This window comes from Lissotriton helveticus, chromosome 4_1 (assembly GCF_964261635.1).
Source record: "Lissotriton helveticus chromosome 4_1, aLisHel1.1, whole genome shotgun sequence".
NCBI lineage: Eukaryota > Metazoa > Chordata > Amphibia > Caudata > Salamandridae > Lissotriton > Lissotriton helveticus.
Window position 1 is genome coordinate 1,145,222,989 of NC_136063.1, and position 21,104 is coordinate 1,145,244,092.

At 45.5% G+C, this 21,104-nt stretch overlaps 1 protein-coding gene across 1 annotated transcript in view; it reads left to right on the forward strand.

Moving 5' to 3' along the window:
• The window catches only part of LOC144828121 (molybdenum cofactor sulfurase-like), a 650,078-nt gene that overhangs the window by 618,395 nt on the left and 10,579 nt on the right, over positions 1 to 21,104 (forward strand). The gene's annotated exons all lie outside the window — the stretch shown is intronic.

A 21,104-nucleotide genomic window follows, 5' to 3' on the forward strand; every position in this document is an offset into this window, starting at 1 on the left:
TTTATTACACCGCCTTAGTGGCATGGGAGTGTCGGGCTCAGCACTGTTATGGCTCACCTCCTTCCTAGAGGAACGCTTCTTCCAAGTTTTTGAAGGGGAAGCTACCTCCGCCAAACAGCCACTCAGCTGTGGGGTGCCTCAGACACTTTTTAATGTCTATATGAGGCCCCTTGCACAGATCGTCCATCCATTTGGCGTCCGTATTGTCACCTATGCAGACGACACTCAGCTTGTGGTATATTTGAACAATGCTGAGGGGTTTTCTAGCACTCTGAGCCCATGCCTTGAGGCTGTCGCCAGATGGATGGAACTTTCCTGTCTCAGATTAAACGGGGAAAAGACGGAAGTCATGATGTTGGGTAATCCCTCACCTACCATCCTGACCCCCATCTGGCCTTCCTGTCTAGGTCCCCCTCCTCCCCCAAACCCCAGATAAAGAGCCTGGGAGTTTGGCTAGACAGTTCACTTGATTTCACTGTCCAGGCTACTAAGACTTCTGCCACGTGCTTCGGACTTATGAGAATGCTCCGGAAGGTTCTCCCTCTATTGCCGTTCCAGGCGAGGAGAGTCATGGTCCAGGCCCTGATTCTCTAGCGCCTGGATTACGGCAATGCACTTTACCTTGGAGCCCCCCTTGCTACAATTACCAAACTCCAGGTTACTCAAAATTGTGCGGCCAGACTACTTTTTCAGATTCCTTGCTGGCAGTCGGCCAAACCTTCCCTGAAGAAGTTGCATTGGCTCCCGGTAGCGTCCAGGATACAATTTAAATCTATGTGCCTGGTTCATAAGGCTCTTCGTAAGTCAGGTCCATCCATCATGCTCCCTTTGGTCACTCCATACTTCCCTTCTAGAGCTCTCCGCTCCAGTGTGCTACATCTGGCTACCACAACAAAAGTAAAAAAAATCCCACTGGGGTGGTCGCTCTTTTTCGCACAATGCTGCAAGATTGTGGAACGCTTCCGTTGGTCTTGAGAGAAAATAACAACCTGACAGCTTTTAGAAAGCTATTAAAAATGCATTTGTTTGCAAGAGCTTAGCGCCCTGCCCAGCCGCCTGAATGGTTCTAGCTAAAGCGCTGCGAGGCCTCAGGGTAGTTACGCGCTATATAAGTTTAATTTTCATTTCACTTCATTTCATTGTTGCGGTGTAGTATATGTGAATGCACAACCACAAAACACACATACAGTCTCTAAGACTGTTTTCCTGAATATTGAATACAAGAGCATTGTGGCACGCTAAAATCGTGGGCATAATATCATGGACAAAATATTGCCAGACAAAATATCAAAATCAGTGGCGTAGCAAGGTGGTGGGGTGGCGGTCTGACCTGGGTGGAACAAATTTTGAGGGCAGTTGCCACCCTCCCGCTCTTACCTGAGACTTTCCCCGGGCAGCAAAGGCCAGCAATCACCAGCACAATCCCCCACTCTTACATGCAGACACCAATGGGGAGGCAAACGCAGGGACCACCACAGGCAGCCAGAAGGTCTAGATATGCCACTGATAAAAAAGGTAAATGCAGAAAGAAGTATAGATTTGCTTTTCTTAAAATAACATCTATGTACCTTGAAGATAGATATATTGGCATGGGGCATATATGTGGACTTAGGTGTAGAAATCTGCATGCACTAACTTTTCAATATTTTGTCCCTTGATATTGTGTTTATGATATTAATGTCTAACAATATCCTGCACACATATTTAAACACGTGCATTAAAAAAAACATGTACCAGCACACGCCGACACAAGTGGATGTTGATTGGACACATGGATAGAATGGTTGTTGATTGAATAAGAGAAAAAGAGAGGTTGGATGACTGCAGGCACATGCAGTTAGATGGATGAGTGTGGTTGGATGGATATTTGCTTGGGTGACTGTGAATGACCGATGCCTGAGTATATTGTAGAAACAGATAAAATAAGATATAGATGAGAGAATGGGGGGTTTAGTGAGAGTCGATGGGTAAAAGGACAAGTCAATATGGGTTGATAGATAAGTGCATTGGTGTCAGTGGGAGTGTGCAAAGAGGTAATTGAATGTAAATAATTTCAAACTACAATGATGTGCAAGTGAGCAGTAAGTATTTTACCAACATGAATTCCAGATCTGCTATGACGACTGGTTTGACACGCACACACTTACCTCTTTCAAGCGTTAATGGCTATGGGCTTACCTCTTAGACTGTCAGGTTTAAGTTGGTAACCTGTGCTGCTCTCAGTATCCACAGACTGTAGTGGCATGTATAAAAGTGCTATAAATGACTAAGGGGCTGATTTAGAGTTTGTCAGATGGGTACACCATCACAAATCCTGTCCCCCGTAAGTACCATGGACATATTGCACTTGTAATATGGTGGACAAGAATTCTGTCACATTTGTGTTAGAGTAACCCTTCAGTTCCTGATTATGGGTGTGGTGGCCCATAGACTTCCAAACTCATGGTGGCGCAGTTTGGCAGTCTGGACACTGCCGCACTGGCAGTCCGACCGTCGTATTCCAACTTTGTTGGTCGACTGCCATTGGACTGCCGCAACAGACAGGGGGGCTTGTTCCCTGTCATTGGTGCGGTGGTCAGGAGCTTACAATATGCTAGTAGTGCTACCTACGGCAGTGCCATGCATATTACTAGTTTCCTGACTGCCAGCAGTCTCATCGAGGTTCTTAGTCCATGAAACTGCTGGTGGTCGGGAAACAAAGGGCCCCATGCATGTTGTTGCATGCAGGGGGGCAAGTGTTGTGCCCCCCTGCTTCCATGCATCTCCAGTTCTAGCACAGCATTGACTTCACAGTCCATGCCGTGCTGGAATGGTGTTGTGGCAGACCCATGGTGATGCAGCATTAAGGCTCACATCTGAGCCTTTTACTGCACTGCTGCAGTACCACCATGCCGGCCACCTGGCAGACCACTATTTCACTCGTAATCTGCCAGGCGGACAGCGTTCAGGTTTGGCAGTGTAGGAGCGAAGCAGTGGGCTACTATCCCGCTCCCACACTGCCAAACTCTTAATCAGGCCCCAAATCAGGCCCTTAGTAAACTAACTAAATTCCACCATATAAATTTAGGAGCGGACTACTGTGTATTTATTTCCTAAGGTAACCAGTAACTCTTTGTAAGATAAGTATGACAAAGGCCTTCTTGGCCAGGCTCATGTTCAAGCAAGTGCTCCACAATCCCCTAAAAGAAGACATGTTAGATAAAACATAGTTGAAGAATTTTGAGAATCTAACAAGTCTTTTGCAAGCTGAACAAACACCCCGGGTCCCAACATCCAATCACAGATTCAAGACAGAGTTAAATATTGAGAGGACTATTCCCCATACTTTGTGAGTGCATAAAATAGTACTCCTGTCGTCCTACTTTACATAACAACAAGCACTATTCTCTATTTTCTATCTATGTCTGTCCTAACTTTAAAGTGCAGAGTTCTATGTCTCAAGTGTGGAGAACTCCAAACGTGAAGTCTTATTTTTTGGTAAATGTGCGAGGGGTAAGAAATAGTGTTTTGAAAATGGGGAATATCTACTACTAGAAGGGTGTAGATAAGGTACAATGAAAGATGGACATAGGAAGGCATATGCAGTTAGTAAAACACATGCACATCGAGGTAAAAAATACAAACATTTTCATTTTTTTAAAGCATTGCAAATAACAAAATATTTATATAGTGCACATTCACTCAAAGGTATTTTGGTGCTGAATAACAGATGTTCATTGTTACCCAACTCTATAGTATTCATTTTATCAATCTCAGAAGGATGAAAGGCTGAGTGGACCCGCTAGGATTTGAACCTGTGATCATGAGGTTGAATACAGGGCCTTATAGTGGATGCATTAGCCCACTAAGCCACCCAACCCAGCTTCAAAAAATACATGACACAGGCAAACAGCAGTTAATATAGCGAAAGTTATTAGTGAACCCATATTGCAGCAAGGCGTTAATCATAATCATAATATATCTTGGAAACGTTTGAAAGGCACTAAGACATTATCTAGTGACACATAACTGTCTGCATCAAAAGGTAAAGCGCAAACAATTTTTTTTACTATGTGGATGAATATCTTTCCTGCATTGACCCTCATTTAGAGGAACGATTTCTTGAGTAGGAGGCAGAAAAGGTGGGCTTCTAGGTAGAGGACAGAACATTTTGGGATTCCCATGGGAGCAGTCAGCGCCAGATACTGCTTCTCTATAGGTGTGGTTTTTGACTTGGATGAGGAGTGCGTATCATATACAGATTTATAAGGGTCATGAGGGGTTGCCCCAAGGTTGATCCTAAACAGTGAGCGTTTTGGAAAAATCACCATTTCTGATTCTATTCCTATTTTCTCCACCAAAACCTAGAGCCATCTGTTTTTACCATAATATTCTGGATCAGTGACTTTCAATTGTGGGTGTATCTTAAGTAGTTTATTGCCTAATATTTTTGGACTGCTATTCAATATTAGGTTATCTGTCCCTTCTAAGCCCCTAACATCCCAAGGGTGAGTTTTCTGTATGTATATTGTTGTGTACAGATACTAGGCATTTTAAAGTGACAGCCATGCTTTGTAGGAAAACAGGAGCCAGGGCAAAAAGCATGTGTGCTAAGTAGTATGATACATATGTAGCATTCCTAACCCTCCAAGTGTCAAGGAATTGTAACTCTCTGCCATAATAACATCTTTAAAGATGACCATTTCTGAAAATCATCCCTTATTTTGTGCATGAGTGGATTAATATTATCTCTGACCATTTCCCTTAACTCAAAATTAACATAGGTTCCCAAGTATTTTAAGTTTTTAGGCATCCATCTGAAAGGTTATCTATTGCTTCAATGTGTGTAATGTGAGGGGCAGTACGTCATTCTTGACCCTATCAATTTTATGTTCGTAATCAGTCATTATGGTATATCAGTTCAGGCATTGAGGTCAGTGAGCTGTAGAGGATCAGTAAGATTTAGGTGGCCTATAAGAATGCTTTTTGGAAGCCAGCTTTGGAGTCCCATCTTTCACCCTTTCATGGAAGTAGCTCCTGCAAAAACAAGAAAAACATTGAGGAAATGGGGCTCCATTGTCTTGTATCACAGCTAATGGGAAGCTCTGTGGTAAAGAATGCTTCAAAACAGATTTTTGTGACCAGGACTTCCTATAACCATTTGGCATTGCTTATGAAAAATGGCCCTAGTTATTATCCCAAACAAGTGCCCCCATTCAACACTTTCTCATCTATGTAGAGGGCTATTTTCATGTCCTTATCTTTCTACACCTGCCACAGTATGTACGAGTGGATTTTCAGCAGCAGCAGTAATACTTTAGTCGATATTTAACATATCATAAAAGTACATACATTCATATAATAAACAATTTGGTTAAACATATAATTTTTCATATAATAAAAGAATAAAACAGTGTTTACAATAAAAAGACATTTGAAGGTAGAATTTAAAGTGCAGTGATGTTATGTTATGTTATGTTATGTTACGTCTATTTATTGTGCGCGCAGCGACTCCAGCCAAGGAGCGTCCCGGCGATAATGAGAAACATATATAAATTACTAGCAATATATATAAAGGTTACACTTTATTGGCATTTAAAAACCTAATTCGGGTGAGCCAAGCACTTGACAAATATTTTGCCACTCCGCAAACAATAAGGGAAGATGTTGTATCTGTTGTAAACATACGGAGGGCAACCCGGAAATCTCTAACCCCCAGCTCCATACAGACTGGTTTCAACCACCTCCGTCTTGCCCTTTTATAAGCTTTACAACCAAACAGAAAGTGTGGTAAAGATTCTGATTTGCAGGGGCAGCATGGGCATGTACCGTTTAGGACCCTTGAACCTTTCCAGCGTTCCGTGAATTTATTAAGGGGTAAAGTCCCATACCTCATCTTTAAGAAAAGTGATCTATCTCTTGGTATTCTGATGAGGTCTAGAAATGGTTCCAAATTCCTGGTTGGCTTATGATCCAGGAACTGCATGGTTAGGGGGCCCCAATTCGGATTCCTCCGTTCTTCTGCGTCTACCCATTCCCAGTAAATTTTCTTGACTACTTGCTTTGGGGGAGGGTACTGAGTCGTCCAGAATTCTGTCAAACCCAACTTCGTAACCAGTTGCCTTAATTTATTTACCCACTGTATTTTACTCGCACTGTTCAAGGTGATTAGTTCATCCAACACCAGAGCATAGTTTGCTAGCTCCGGGGTCCTCCTCAGGCGCACCCAAACCAACAAGGGGCGAAGATGAACTATATCTAAAATAGAGCGTTTGCCCATGTCCAAGAAGAGGGGTTTCAGCGGAGTTGAGGTAGGGAGGTATACTAGATCTCTTATAAATTTGTTCTCCACTCTGACTAAATCTTGAACATTTTCACCACCCCAAAGTTCGGCACAATATGTTGCAGAGGGCAGCACTCTTCCCTCATACACAGCCAGAGCCAGGGCAATAGGCCTGCTAACTGATAGTTGCTGGCTCCTTAAGATGGCACCTGAGACTCTCTTGAGATTTAAGAGCATCTTGGCCACATGGGAGTCCCACCTCATTTTGCTATTTATTCTTATTCCCAGGTAGTCAAACTCCTCTACCACCTCAAGAGATGACCCATTAAGGAAGATATTAATTTTCTTTGCCTTTTTGGAGGGGGGTAACACCATCAACTTTGTTTTATTAGTATTGATAGTCAATCCACGTTTGTGAAAGAACAGACTGAATCTGTCCAATAGTTTTTGCAAACCAGATGGGGTTTTGGCCAACAGGAGGGTGTCATCTGCGAAGAGGAGTGTTGGTGTTTTCTCCCCTGCCAGGACCGGGGCATCAGCACTGTCCTCCCTCAAATGGTCCACCACCCCATTGACAAAGAGGGAGAACAGTGTCGGGGCCATCACACAGCCCTGGCGCACCCCCCTGTTCACGGACACCCTCCCTGTTAATTGGCCCTGGGTCCCCCATCTAATCCTGGCGTAGCTGTCCTCATGGAGTTTAACTATCAATTCCAGAAGATATTGTGGGAACCCCATATCCTGAAGCACCCTCCAAAGTTTAGCTCGGGGTACTAGATCAAAGGCACTTTTAAGGTCTATAAAGGCCAGGGAAAGATTCCGCTTCATAACAGTTAGGGGTCCATTAGGATGGCGGGCGGACTTTGTCCGCCCGCCACCCTAACGGAGATCGGGACCGCCCGCCATAAGGGCGGGGGTCCCGTTGGGGGTATTAGGATGTGCCCGCCACAGTGGCGGGCACATCCTATATGTTTTACATTGTGGCAGGCGGTGCTCTCTGCACCGCCCGCCACAATGTAAAACATGAGTTGACGCATTCACACATGCAAAGCGGCAGGCACCGCGCGGTGCCTGCCGCTTTACATATGTGAATGTTGGGGGGTACCATAGGTACCCCCCATGTGCACCCCCTACAGTGGCGGCAACCTGGGGGCCCTGCAGGGGTCCCCCGCAGCAATCTCCGCATGCCTTTCCGTGGCGGCATTGCCGCCGCGGAAAGGCCCACACATTCTCACATCGTAATATGGCTGGCGGTGTCCATTGGACACCGCCACCATATTAATCTATTACCGCCGCGGTCGCAAGGCGAGCGCGGCGGTAAAGCGGCGAACGGTCTTTCCGTCCACCGCTGTCCCCTCCGCCATCCTAATCTGGCGGAGGGGAAAACGAGAGTGGTTGTCGGGCGGATTGCCTCCGCCAGGGTGGCGGTCGCCACCGCCACCCTGGCGGAGGCAATCCGCCCGATATCCTAATGGACCCCTTACTGTCTTCCAGTAGATTGCCCAAAACCTAAATACTTGATCCATAGTGCCCACGTTTTTACGAAAGCCTGCTTGGAAGTGGGAAAGTATATTCTCCTCCTCCAACCATCTATCCATCCTGATTTACAATGACCCTGCCAACTACTTTCTGCATGGCATCGATTAAACTAATCGGCCTGTAGTTGGCAGGGTCCTCCCTGTCACCCTTTTAAAATATGGTAACCACTTCTGCACCCTTCCACGAGTCGGGCACAGGGTGGCCACCAAGGATCAAATTCATGAGGGGAGCAATGAAAACCGACCACATCTTGGGATTGTATAAATATAGATCACCCGGTAGCCCATCCAGGCCTGCTGCTTTTGAGGGAATTATATTCTTAATGGTGGCAAGAACTTCCTGGGGTGTGAAGAGCTCAATAGCTATGGATCCCTCGCTACCCGGGTCATTTTGTCCCCTGCAAAATGAGGCTACCTCATCTTCATCACAGTATAATTTTGAAAAATGCGAATGCCATTGCTGTTCAGTTATGTGGTTGGCGAGGGGCTCTACTCCACTTCTATCTAGAGTATTTATCAGGTTCCAGAATGGACTAAGGTTCTTAGCACTGGTTGCCAACTTTAGTTGCTGCCAAAATTCCTCTTCCCAGTCCCTCTTAGCATTTATAATGCAAGTCTTATATTCCCTTCTAGCTAACCGCAATGCAGTTGTATCCTTCCTTCTAATAGCATCTGCTATGGCCCTTCTCCTCTGCCTGCACTGCGCTGTATACCATGGAGTGCTAGCTTTTACAGGGTTCTTCCTTTTTGAACCCCCACTATCTTTTATCATGAAGAAGGAACCAATTTTCTTTATTAGGGTGTTATAAGAATCTACAAGGCTGAAGTTTTGGTCACTGTAGGGATTCATGGATTTAGAAGCAAATACCCTTGCTTCCAATTCCACCTAACCTTTAATACAAAGTAGACTATCTTCTTGGCACAACACCCTATTCCACTTAAGTCTACGATTGCCATCAGACGGGTCTACTTCTTTTGCGGTCATTAAAGGAGCCTCGGGTGAGTCCCTCGCCCTCCCCCATTTTATTTCCATACAGAGCGGATTATGGTCACTGTCCTGTGACTGTGTGACTACCATATCCACTAATCTACTCCATGAGCTAGTATCGAGCAGGATGTAATCAATACGGGACGGGCAGCTAAGTTTATTATAGGTCATAGCGCCATTTGGGTCCGAAATTGTCCTGCCGTTTAAAGCACGTAAATTATATTCTACAGTTAGGGCGTTTAATTCAATCGCTCTTGGGGTCCATTTTTTAATAGGGGCGAGAGTCAGGAGCCGGATTGACTTTTTACAGTCATCTTCATTTATGTCCATAATGTCTTCTACCGTTAGGGGTTCATATATACAATTAAAATCTCCCCCTATGACAACACTGGACAGTGGAGAAATCCCTGCTAACGCCCCCTCAAGAAGAGCTATAGTGGGTGAAATTTGTCCTCCCGGGGACCCACATGCATAAACATTAAACAGCTCAAAAGAGTTTATGGAATGCTGGCCCTTTACAGAGATATACAAGATGTCCTGGATTGGCAGGGAATGAGGGGTGACCATCAGATTGACTGCTACTTTGATCCAAATATGTAAGCCCCCTGAAGGTCGGCCTCTCCCTATACTAGTAGCAGGAATAAAGAAGGTGGAGAAACCACATTTGTATTGGGGGGGAACACTCCACGTTTCTTGGAACATACAGATATCGAACCTCTCTATAAATTCACTCCATTCTGGTTTTAACATATTTTTTTGGAGTCCCGCTAAATTCCAAGAAATTAACTTGATAATTTTCGTCTTTGGAGTATCATTGCTAGTGGTTAGGTCTGGGGATATACCTCCTAAGCCTAAAATTGGAGACTTATCCACTATGGGCGCTACCTTAGGGTTCCCATCCCTGCGGTGGGTGACCTCATCAATGATCACCCTGCCTTCATTACCCGTTGTTTGTCGGTCATCATTTTCTAAACTCCCCAACCCCATAAAGTGTGGTGGGGCACCAATGTCCATATTAATATGAAGACTAGTTTTAACACAATTGTTATGAGTAGGGATGACCCCCGGGGCCTGACTACAAAGTCAATCAACTCCTTCATTCCCGCAAACACAGAGTAGTGATTAAACGTGGGGATATTGAACCTAAGCTGGTTTTGATTAAAGGCACTTGCCCTGGGAGGGCGATGTGGTCTCTCCACTAGGGACTGCGGGTAAAAGTAGGTTAGATCCCGACTTACAATGCCTTCCCCCCCTCTACCGTCAAACCATTCCCCAATGTATTTGGGCGCTCTGTGGTCCTTAAAATTTATAATGATCACATCCCCCTTTTGGTCTTTAGGTCTGCGGCCAAACCAGTCTGCTCTTCTGACATTCAATATTTCCCCATTTATATTTGATGGCAACGGCCTATTATTTGCCAACCAATATATCACCTTATTTTTCAGGGTAGAAAATCTTCTCTTTTTCCTTCCTCCAGTTCTGGTACCCCCGTCAGAATCACAACATAAGATGCTGCCTGTGGGGGAAGATCTATATTCCTCCTATATACTTTCTGGGGATAAGGACGTAATTTGGTCTTATTACTTTCCATCCGGGTTTTACTTGATTGGTCAATTCCTGATTTCTGGGCCTGGCTTTTCCCTATTTTATCGCTTGGGCATGATTGTCCCTTGGCTATTCTGTCAGTACTCCTACATTCCTTCACTGGTAAAGGCTGCGTTTCCTTTCTAAGGTTTTTGCCTGGTGGAAGAGTGGCTAAAGATGGTTTGCCTATGTTGTTTTTATAGGTGTTAGTTATTAATTCTCTAGTCTGGTCAGCATTTCTCTGTATCGAGGTTTCCAATTCCCCTATTTTCTCTGAAATTATTTTAACCCTATGTACAAGGGGAAGTATTAGTGACTTCACTAACTGTTCTATATTCCCCATTAGTTCTTCCATAGGAGGAGGGTGCAGGGATTGATGCTCCATCCCATTTTTACTCGATGGTGGGCAAGGCTTAATGTGAGTTCCTTCTATTCTCGAAGCCGTATATCCTGATTTTGAGGATTTGACACTTTTACATTGGTAATTGCCCCCCTATGTTTCCTCTTTTTTGCAAGGGTAATCTGGGCCAGTTTTAACTTGGAATTAGTATCTGTCGCTGATACAGGCAAAGATTTATCCACAGATGAAATATCCAATGACATTTCATTATTATTATTGAATCAAAGGAGAGAGTGAGGACTAGGTAAGCTAGTCCGGATCCCCACTTTTATATGTCAAAATCAAAGAGGACTAGCTAAGTTACATAAGAGGGGACTCAATGGAGTACGTGTGTCAACAAACCAGTAGGTTTTTTCAGAAAGCCCTCACCCACCAACCTAGCTGGTGGCATGCTTCATCATCGGGCCCACCACAGTGACACCTAATGTGCCCCGGGTGTGCTTCAACGCCAGATTACTGCGGAGCTGGTATACTTGCTGAGTGTGCAGTGTAGTGAGTATGGAGGTGAAAATTAAAAAACCATACAGGTGGTCCCAGTACCCGAGGGTAAAACAATATTTTAATTTACTGGGCCTCTGTTGGTATATTAAAAGGCAGACGGACGCGTTGGAGTATGGATTATGACCTCCAGTGTCCTGTGTGGTCTACATGTTTCAGCCTGGCTTTTTTTTATTTGAAACAGGCTTTCCTCAGGACCAAGTGAGTATGTGTAAAAGGTGAATTAAATAAATAAACTAAATTATAGTGAGTGTGTTTATTTTGCTATGTGTAGCACTCCCTAAGGTGCTATATGGGTGAGCGGGGGGATCCCTCTCGCTTTGCTACATATAACATGAAGGGGACACAGACAGACGTACAGAGTAGAGTCTTATTAGCATTATTTTGCAAGTTTAGCCGTCATTCAGCCGTCTTGTAAGGTGAGTGAACGAACTATGTATGGCTAAAGTGTGGTTCTGTCAGTGACAGGACTCATGTGGTTTTTATCTAGAAGCCGGTTGTTGTGGTGGGCTAGAAAAACGAAATTTACCAATGTGAGGTTCAGGTAAGTAAAAGAACATTATCCTCACACAGTCTTTTATTGTACAAAGCCTCCTTGGGTCACCTGGCAGAGAAAAAGACCCTGAAAGAAGGTTGTAACAGCTTTGAAAATCATCCGACCTGTAAGGAAAGACCTTAACACCTTACCCCAGTAGTAGCTGTAGTGCGCAGTCCAATTACTCACGAAATTGTCGGTCTGGTTCCTCCTTGGACCTGTCGTCCTTCTGCGGCGCCCGGATGTGAAAAGAGGGCCTGGCCGGTCATGTTTAAATAGCCTCCGTTATTGTTTGCACCTGTGTAAGTGTAGAAACAGAGGGAGGGGTGCAGTCGCGCGAAGTGCCATGTCATCGCAGCTGCGCGCATGCGCGAAGGGGTAGTGGCACTCGCCGGGCGCATGCGCATCAGTATACTGGCTCCTGCGCATGCGCGAGGGAGTACTGAGAGCGCCCGCTAGTCTGCCCATGCGCAAAAGTGCAGACAGTGGTTGCAATTGTACGTTTTTGCTACACGTGTAGCGGGGAAATGTACAAGCTTGACGAACGCTTCTGGGATATGGGAAATTAAAATTAAAAATTGGAGGGGCACTCCCAATGGGTGATTGTTCAGTATTTAGTTACAATGGTAGCACACTAAGATGCACAGGGATATACGCTGTAACTAGGTGAGAGAGGAGAAGACAAAGGAACATGTTGCTTAGGATAATTCTCAATTCAATTTGTTAATGAATTCCAGGGTATGGAATCATTCAGCCCCCCAATATGTGTGGACAATCTGTATATCCAGCGTTGTTCCTTTTGGAGGAGGTGCCTGTCGTTGTTTTCTGTTATGTCAAATTGTTCAATGACAGTCCAAGTAAAATCATTTGGAGTGTGGTGATGGGACAAAAAATGGTCTGTTAATTTACTTATGTTTTTGCCACATCGGATGGTGCTCCGGTGTTCTGTCATTCTGGTTCGTACCTTGCGGGTAGTCATCCCGACATATCGCAGGCCACATCTGCATGTTATTAGATACACCAGGTTGGAAGAGTTGCAATTGGTGAACTGACGTTGTGTCCATGTTTTGCCTGGTTCCAGGTCCAGGGTTTTAGATGGAGACGTTAAGTGGCATACACTGGAATTGTTGCACGGTTGGTGTCCTGTCAGTTTTGGTAAGCCCCATGCGTTGAGAACGGTGTTGTCTCTAGGGGCATTGTTAGGTCGGGGTCTTGTGTGGACTAGGGAGTCTTTTAGATTTTTTGCTCTTTTGTAGGCAAACCTTGGTTTCTCCCAATTTCTGCTGCCTGAGTTTATGATCCTCCAATTCCTATTAATGATGTTGGAGACCTGGTTTGATACAGTGTTATACGTGGTCACGCAGGTGAGGGTGGGTTCCTCAGGCGGTCTTGTTGTTGCCTCGAGTAGGGCCTCCCTATTTTGATTCCGCGCCCTTTTGCAGGTGGTTTTCAGAATCCTGGTGGGATATCCTCTGTCTTCCAGTTTGTGGATTAGGGTGGTTGATTGTTGTTTGAAATCCTGGATCCGGCTGCAATTGCGTCTGAGTCGCAAGAATTGACCATAAGGGAGGTTTTCCCTTAGAGGTCTAGGGTGGAAGCTAACTTGAAAACTTGTTGTGGGACTCCCAGGTAGCGAGGTCTAGGCTTAAACTCTCCCAGCTATCGGGTGCACTCCTGAAGGTGGCCAACAAGTCCTCCTTTAAGCCTGTAAGTCCGGCCCTGGAAACCTACAGGTCCCAAGCGAAGGCGGCAGCCTCTTATGGTAGCGAGCTCTGGGGACATAAGGCTGGTAAGGTCATGGCAGGGGTAGAAAATTGTTTCCTTAGGCGTTTACTTGCTCTCCCGCAAGGTACGCCACTCTTCCCCCTAAGACTTGACCTGGGCCTTCCGTCTTTTGCCGAGGATCTCCTGTCAAAGCCTGTGAAGTTCTGGCATCGGATCTGGACCACCGAGGAGTTGTATCACTACAGACAGGACCTCATTCACGTTATGAGGCTGAATACTAACAGCAAAATTCCCTGGCTGGCACATATCAAGTCGGAACTGACTAGTTTGAATTTGCAAGACCTATGGGATGATCCAGCTCAGGGCTGCCAAAGGATCTCGCGAAAAACCCTTGCCCAGCTGTACAAGAACAAACATCTTGCTGCTATGGTTAATGTTCATGACAGTGGCACCCTGACGGGACGTTTTTTAGAATCCAAAAATTCTTATCAATTTGAACCTTTTATGGATTTTATTTTTCCTCTTTTAGCGAGGAAATTGTTCCTGCAATGGAGGTTTGGTACACTCCCTACCAAAGTTTTTACTTATAAATGGTCTACAGGGGGTGACAAACTCTGCCCGTGCTGTAAAGCCCACGACGAAGATGATCTGCACATAATGTTTGGGTGTTATGCTTACCGGAGCCCGAGGAGGCGCTGGATAGCACCCTTGTGCAGGAATTTGGGCTTTAGGATGTACCCACAGGCCTACAGGGTTATGAAGACCAACACTCTGGGCCGAACCAGAATGACAGAACACCGGAGCACCATCCGATGTGGCAAAAACATAAGTAAATTAACAGACCATTTTTTGTCCCATCACCACACTCCAAATGATTTTACTTGGACTGTCATTGAACAATTTGACATAACAGAAAACAACGACAGGCACCTCCTCCAAAAGGAACAACGCTGGATATACAGATTGTCCACACATATTGGGGGGCTGAATGATTCCATACCCTGGAATTCATTAACAAATTGAATTAAGAATGATCCTAAGCAACATGTTCCTTTGTCTTCTCCTCTCTCACCTAGTTACAGCGTATATCCCTGTGCATCTTAGTGTGCTACCATTGTAACTAAATACTGAACAATCACCCATTGGGAGTGCCCCTCCAATTTTTAATTTTAATTTCCCATATCCCAGAAGCGTTCGTCAAGCTTGTACATTTCCCCGCTACACGTGTAGCAAAAACGTACAATTGCAACCACTGTCTGCACTTTTGCGCATGGGCAGACTAGCGGGCGCTCTCAGTACTCCCTCGCGCATGCGCAGGAGCCAGTATACTGATGCGCATGCGCCCGGCGAGTGCCACTACCCCTTCGCGCATGCGCGCAGCTGCGATGACATGGCGCTTCGCGCGACTGCACCCCTCCCTCTGTTTCTACACTTACACAGGTGCAAACAATAACGGAGGCTATTTAAACATGACCGGCCAGGCCCTCTTTTCACATCCGGGCGCCGCAGAAAGACGACAGGTCCAAGGAGGAACCAGACCGACAATTTCGTGAGTAATTGGACTGCGCACTACAGCTACTACTGGGGTAAGGTGTTGAGGTCTTTCCTTACAGGTCGGATGATTTTCAAAGCTGTTACAACCTTCTTTCAGGGTCTTTTTCTCTGCCAGGTGACCCAAGGAGGCTTTGTACAGAAAAAGACTGTGTGAGGATAATGTTCTTTTACTTACCTGAACCTCACATTGGTAAATTTCGTTTTTCTAGCCCACCACAACAACCGGCTTCTAGATAAAAACCACATGAGTCCTGTCACTGACAGAACCACACTTTAGCCATACATAGTTCGTTCACTCACCTTACAAGACGGCTGAATGACGGCTAAACTTGCAAAATAATGCTAATATGACTCTACTCTGTACGTCTGTCTGTGTCCCCTTCATGTTATATGTAGCAAAGCGAGAGGGATCCCCCCTCTCACCCATATAGCACCTTAGGGAGTGCTACACATAGCAAAATAAACACACTCACTATAATTTAGTTTATTTATTTAATTCACCTTTTACACATACTCACTTGGTCCCGAGGAAAGCCTGTTTCAAATTAAAAAAGGCCAGGCTGAAACATGTAGACCACACAGGACACTGGAGGTCATAATCCATACTCCAACGCGTCCGTCTGCCTTTTAATATACCAACAGAGGCCCAGTAAATTAAAATATTGTTTTACCCTCGGGTACTGGGACCACCTGTATGGTTTTTTAATTTTCACCTTCATACTCACTACACTGCACACTCAGCAAGTATACCAGCTCCGCAGTAATCTGGCGTTGAAGCACACCCGGGGCACATTAGGTGTCACTGTGGTGGGCCCGATGATGAAGCATGCCACCAACTAGGTTGGTGGGTGAGGGCTTTCTGAAAAAACCTACTGGTTTGTTGACACACGTACTCCATTGAGTCCCCTCTTATGTAACTTAGCTAGTCCTCTTTGATTTTGACATTTCATTATTATTTACATCTTTATTGGATTCAGTTGAAATATCTTGTTCCCTTAGCTGAGGTGGAATGCTAATGTCACCCTCCTGGTTCCTCCCTTTGATCTGCTCTGGTGGTGTGCTAACTGATTTATTCGTTCCTAGAGAAGAGCGTTTAGAGTGCATAGGGAAGGTCGCAGATAATCTGTTGAGCAAAGGCTGCTACTCCAAGGGAGTATTATCTCTAGCGGAATGCCCAGAATGCACATCTGTAGTGTGGCGGGTTCCTCGGAGGGATACAAAAGAAGGGGCAAGAAACTAATCCTGTGAATTAATAGTTGTCGCAGATACATCGTTAGTTGGGTGAGGGGGACGAAACCCAGCAGGTAGTGAAAGGCGTCTTTCTGTGTTCTCGATGGCACTTGCCACCACCCCGATAGTCTTTTGGAGGTTACGGTCAATCGCAGTTAAACTGGGCAAGGGAGTCTTTAGCGGTTTCTTGGCCGGTGGCAGGGGCATTTCGACAACTGTTGTGTAAACAAAATAGGACCTTAATAAGTGATTGCAGATGACCGTATATATCCTGGCGAGGAACCAAGGGGGGTGCCCCAGCCCAGCCTCCTTCGGCCCCCGAACTGCCACAAAACGGCCCCGCCCTTGTCCCGGGCATCTCCCGCGCGCTCCCGCACAGCGGGAAGCAAGAGTCAAGATGTAGAGTGAATGACGTCCCGTCGAGATCAGGTGAGGGGTCCCGTAATCCTCAAGAGAAAGAAATGTCCCGCAGGTCAGGAGAAGGACGGTGGAATTTAACCTTGCAGCGTCCTGTGGGCGGGTCAAACAGGGAGCGCGGGCCAGGTGCCTTGAATCAAGCAGGGACTCCTGGGTGATGGAGTCCCTGCAGCACCGCACTACAACCTGTAGAGTTCCCTCCTCTGCCCACAGTCACTGGCTCCAAAGCTCTGTCCCTGCCCTGTGTCAATGGCTGCCTGTAAATCCTTGCACTTTCTATTCCATCCACAACGCATTTTGCATGTCTACAGGTAATTTTGGTAAATGTATGTGGTTCAATAATTGTTGCTTTAGTCTTTGAGAATTTGCCTTCTATGATTTATATTAGGTTTTAAAACAGTTGGTGAATTCCTCCCAAAATTTGTAGGAGTGTTTGTGTATCCAGCCATACTACTTTCTTATTGCCAGGATAGATATAGCTGCTTCCCTCTGATGAAGTTGCCAGTAGGTGTCCAGCCTTCTCTCCAAATCCATACTGCGTCCAACATAGGTGTCAGCGCTTGCTCTGCTGAGATGTGAAAATTGAGCTAAGGTTGTATTTGTCAATTGTAAGCTCTCAGTTCTTAGTGTGAGGATGCAGTGATGTGCCTAATTGTTAGTGATCTAATCTCCCTTTTCAGTTCCACTTCTTCATTTATTTTTTTCTTATGCATCGCAAACTCGCAGATTAAGTTACTCCTGAATAAAGATTTACCCACTGCCCACAATGTCTGGGGAGATAACACTGTACTGGATGTTTTCGTCTTCAAGAGTTAAGCCTCCATAGTTTGGGAAGAGAGAGTGACATGCTCTTTCCCAGGATTTCACACACAACAATATTGGATAGTGGAGCTTGGGAAACTAAAACATAAATATTATATGTACCAGTGCAATGAACACGTATATACTCTGGATTTCTATGGTGTAACAGCCTTCAGCTGTTGTTTCCAAAATCTGGTCATCAAGACGTGTCTGTCACTGGGTCTATTTTAGTTTTCCAAACCTCACCTCTTTCGTCTTCCATTCTTCAGAGCTTTGGACTTCAGAACTCTGTGGATATCCTACTCAGGAAAGACTGGAGAGCTACCTTACTATCCCCTGACCATTGCCTATTCATACAATCAGAACATCATGTAGGATCTTTACCGTAGCACAAAATCTCTCTCCAGGGTCTTTTAATGTATAGATTATTCAATATGGTAATAATTTATAAAATAGATAGGCAACACTTCTCTTTCTGAAAGCAATTGTTTCTGTTTTAGCTTATTCAAGGTCCCTTGTTTTGATTGCATGCACTTCCCTTCCCACTGTTTTTTACTGACTTTGTTGGATTTAGGAAGGTTTCTTCCACTAAATCTATATCAGGATACCTCAAGGCTATGTATGAAATACTTGTTTATGTTCTACATATTAAGTAATGCTGTTGCTATTTGGGCACATGATCATTAAATATTTAGTGGTCATGTTAACTGGTGTGATGTAAAAAATAAAATGTAAATGTAGTATTTGTATAGCGCACGTATCACCGCAAGGGCATCAAGGCGCTTGTACGCATACCGCTGTGGAACCCTTCCTGGTGTTTCCCTATGAAGTGTCCTCTCCTGGGGACCCCCAGGGCGAAGCCAGGTATCCTAGCGCTGTTGGGTCAGTTGTGGAGATTAAGCAAGCTATTGCCCAGAGTTGCACCCATGATTAGAATAGGCACCGAGAGAAATATCAGGTCCAAGGGAAATATTGCGCCCAAGACCCACCGAGGCGGGAATTGAACCCTGGTCTCGGGCCAGACCTCTGCATCAGGGTCTGCCGCTCTAATCATTGAGCCACATTTCTCAATGACTTGGCGTTTGCAAAGATATAGTACATTTGTTTTGAGGCTGGCTTGAGAAGGGTTATAGCCACTCAGTGAATCTGACTTTTCTCACTCAAAATATAATTTAGTCTGCATACTCGTCAACACCCCCGTTTGCTCAATTCTGCTGTAAATGAGCCAGGAAACATCTCTACCCTCACCAACACTGCTGGAAAACCTAGGGTCCCATTAGGATGGCGGGCGGACTTAGTCCGCCCGCCATCCCATCGTGTAAGGGGACTGCCCGCCATAAGGGCGGTGGTCCCGTGGGGGGTATTAGGATGCGCCCGCCACAGTGGCGGGCGCATTCTGTATGTTTACCATTGCGGCGGGCGGTGCTAAAAGCACCGCCTGCCGCAATGGTAAAAAGCGCATTGTACATTGCAAAGCACAACGTGGCAGGCACCGCGTACCCCCCAAGTGTAACACCTACCCCTCCGGAGTCCTTGGGGGCCCACAATGGGCGCCCAAATCAGGCTCCGCATGCCTTTCCGTGGCCATCAGATTTAGCCCATAGTAATATGGCTGGCGGTTTCTGATAGACACCGCACCAATATAAACCCTTTTCAGCCCCGGTCGCAAGGCGACCAGGGCGGAAAAGCAGCGGACAGTCTTTCTGTCCGCTGCAGACGCCCGAGCCATACTAATATGGCGGGGGGGTCATTCCGGAGCGGATGGCGGGCGGATTGCCCCGCCAGGCTGGCGGGGGCAATCCACCCGCCATCCTAATGTGCCCCCTAGTCTTTCGAATATAACACTATGAGAATTAGTCATGATTATAATTAGAATCCCCAACATTTTATCCTATCTGAGAAAAGGAATTTAACGAGATCTCTATAAATGATTAAGGACCTATTTTACAAACTGCACGCCCTGTTCCGTTAACATTCTTCTTAATTTCAAGGTATCTCAAACCTTAACATTTGTTCCCAATGAAGCAACCCCTATTTTCTTTCGTATACATTACTCAATTGTCCCTCTACAGTTTCTTTTTGCCCCTAATCTCGACCCATTACCCTGCCTTCTCTTCATACATACACATTGATCTGGCAGCTTATGATTTAAGGATGATAAGGATAGGAATTTGTTTTGCTTTACTGAAGTTTCTTGTGAGAAGGCCACTGCAACAACAGTGTTTTTTTCTAAAAGGTGAGTGGATAATTGTGCTTCTTGGCCTCATGAATTAGCTATTTTACTTGTTAGTGTCTAACAAAACATGTGATGATATGCTTTGGGGTATTTGGCCTTCTATTGTGCCTTCTAGAACCTCGAGGCATTATACTATGGGCTCTCTGAAACTTACTGGGAAAAGAAATCCCATACTACCTCTTGTAGCAATAATGTTGAGAATCCCACCATGTTAATCTGCTCTGCTAATTCTGGTACTCCCATAATGTGCAAATTGTTGCATCTATGTGTGTCTTTCAAGTCTATCAACTTCCTTTGAATATTCCATCTAGCTCTATTGTGATCTACTTGGTCGCTGCACCTTTTCCCATTTTTATTAACCAGACCTGAAGATATTGGAGTGCTTTGCATGAGCACCAGTTATATAATGCAAGGACACATTCATTTATTTGTATTTTTAGGCACAAGGAGATTAAGGGGCTCATTACAAGTCTGGTGGTCCATGGACTGCCAGATTTGCATGGGCTGAGCAGTGGCAGTCTTCAGACCGTGTCATTATTAACAGGGCCAATCAGGCCACCCTGGAACCACTGCAACAGCCAGGGATCAGAGATCCCTGGCAGTGGCGCGGTGGTCTGGAGGCCGCAATATTCTTGGCAGTGCCGCTGCGTCCCACCAAGCATATTTCGAGTTTCCTCACACCACATTTTTCATTGCGGTGCAACCGCCATGAAAAGTGTGGCAGGGGGGAACAAAGGGGTCCCTACAGGGCCCCCTTGTGCCTCTGCGCCATGGGGTGGATGCAGAGAGAGAACATTTTCTGCTCCGCTATGTGCATGTATCCCAGTACGTGCACGCCATGAACTGCAACAGTCCATTCCATGCAGGTACTGATTTTGAGGTCCCAATTACGGTGCCTATTGCACTGTCATGGGAATACCCAAAAACTGCCCGCCAAGCAGGAGAAAACTCCTAATCTGGCTGGCAGTTCAAACATGGGTTTGGTGGAGTGGGAGCAAGGCGGTCCAGCTACTGCACTGCCATACTCATAATAAGGCCCTAAGTAATTTGCTCAGAATCACAGGATGTTGAGCTGTTGCTGAAACTCAAAACTTGTTGTCCAGTTTCAAAGTCAACAGCTCTGGCTGTTAGGCCACATCCTTCTCTCTGTCACTAGCACTCACTAGCAGACCATGAGCTTGAGAAAGTGCTAACAGAACCCAAGACTGTTCTCCACCTGTTTGTCTTGTTGCCAAACTCCTCTGAAGATAGAGGGGTTGTGTCTCTTCCAGGCCTTCCAGAAGATGCTGCCTCATCATAAGTCAATTTCTCCTTTTCCATTCAGTTTCGCAAGGTC